Here is a 2,045-nt window from a genome sequence, read left to right as displayed (position 1 = left end):
CTACTCTCTCTCTCTCTCTCTCTCTCTCTCTCTCTCTCTCTCTCTCTCTCTCTTGAAGCAGAAACGCTGCCTCAACGACGAAGCCACCGCTGGCGAGATCTCTCCGGCGACGAGGAATTACAGCAACCATTCCACCTCTCTCTCTTGTCTCTCTCCTCTAATGATCTATCTCTCTCTCACCGTTGTTTCTCCTATCGCCGGAATTGTCCAGATCTCCTTGTCTACCGGAACCGCTACCCTGCCGTCAAGGAGGTCGTTGGTGAAGGCCGGGTGCTTGGGTTTCCGGCCACTCAACGACTTCATGTAGCTTATGGCGATGGCTCCGACCATAGCTCATTAGGTCTGTGGAGGAGGTGCGCCGGGGTCGGTGGAGGAGGCCGGCATGTTGCCGTTGGGAAGGTGGGTGCCCAGAGAAGAAATATGGGTGCCCAGAGCATGAACCAAGTCAGTTAGAGTTTTTTTTTTTTTCCTTCCATTTGAATATTGAGGTCAATAAGTGATTATTAAGGATTGATAAGTGATTATTAGGGTCAGCAAGTTATTATTTGAGGTTTGTAACCTGATTATTAAGGGCCAGTAAGTGATCATTGGGTGTCAGTAAGTTATTATTTGAGGTTTGCAATCTGATTAATTATTAAGAGCCAGTAAGCGATTACTGGGTGTCAGTAACTAAGTTATTAGGGGTCAGTAACTAATTATTGGGGGTCAGTAACTAAGTTATTAGGGGTCAGTAACTAATTATTAGGGGCAGTAACTGATTATTGGGGGATTATTGGGGGTCAGTAACCAAATTATTGGGGATCAGTAACTGATTATTGGGGGTCAGTAACCTAGTTACCGGTGACCGGAATCTGGAGACCGGAGAAAAATTGATTTACTGGGGGTCAGTAACCGAGTTACCGGTGACCGGAATCCGGCGACTGGGGAAATCCGGCAACCAAAGTCCGGCGACCGATGATCAGAGTCCGGTGAGGTTCCGGCCAAGTATTCTCTCTCTTCCACTTTCTCTCTCTATACATATTTAAGGCGTGAGGGTAAAATAGTCTTAAAATAATATAGTTTGTTAAGACTTTAGTAAAGATTTGTGCATTTGGGCATAAAGATTTTGCATTTGGGCATAAAAAATGTTACTTTATATTGAAATGGGCTAATGAAAAAGATTGTCATTGAAATGGGAAATAAGGGGTTTAAATTAGTACTAAATGGACATTTTCCTAAAAAATAAAAGAGATGTGTATTTAGTATTTAGAGATGTATTAATAAAAAAATTTCTTGAGAAAATCTACGTTAAGCATTTGCTACACATTTTATAAATGTAAAAGTTTCTTTATGATAACATTACTAAATAAACGAAATTTCAAGATACAAAAATCTTTGGTACAATTGTAACCAAATCCACTGGCTGAAGTTTTTGTCCATTCAAAAACTTTGCGTGTCTCAACAAAATGCAAAAGAAACATGTTCATGCATGTACCCTAGTTTCGACTAAGGTTAGCAACTTGTAAAACTCTTTAATTCTTATAAAATTAACACTAAGGAAAAGTTTTGATTGAATAAGTTTCTTGAGAATGTCATTTTACAACTTGCTAAAGAATATGGTTGCCTAATTATTTCTATGAACAAAGCATAATAAAAGTTGTGTAGTTTTAGGTATGTGATGAACAGAGGGTGTGAAAATCAAAAGGTTTATTCTCTTCTAATATAACAACAAGAAGTCAAGAACATAAAAAAAAAAAAAATCCTATCATCCAACATAGAGTCATAGAGATGAGGTAATTTTACAAATGATGTAACTTTCAACTCTTAGAATATAGCAATCTAGCATCCAGTGATAGAGGTCATATTCGGACAGGGGGGAAGAACATAGCGCAATCAACATAAACAATCAATGTTATATTTTGTTGTTATGCTCCAAAAGTTCTATACCAACACTTATTTCAGGATATTCAAATTTACTAAAAAAAATAACAAAANACGTATTTTTTTTGTTCTGAATGGTCACCATCAATTAATCTAGCTAATTTTAAAATTAACTATTTGCGATG

The sequence above is a fragment of the Fragaria vesca genome, linkage group LG1 (genome assembly GCF_000184155.1).
Source record: "Fragaria vesca subsp. vesca linkage group LG1, FraVesHawaii_1.0, whole genome shotgun sequence".
In the NCBI taxonomy this organism is placed as follows: domain Eukaryota; kingdom Viridiplantae; phylum Streptophyta; class Magnoliopsida; order Rosales; family Rosaceae; genus Fragaria; species Fragaria vesca.
The sequence above is the reverse complement of the archived record's forward strand: the minus strand, read 5'-3'. Positions refer to the sequence as shown.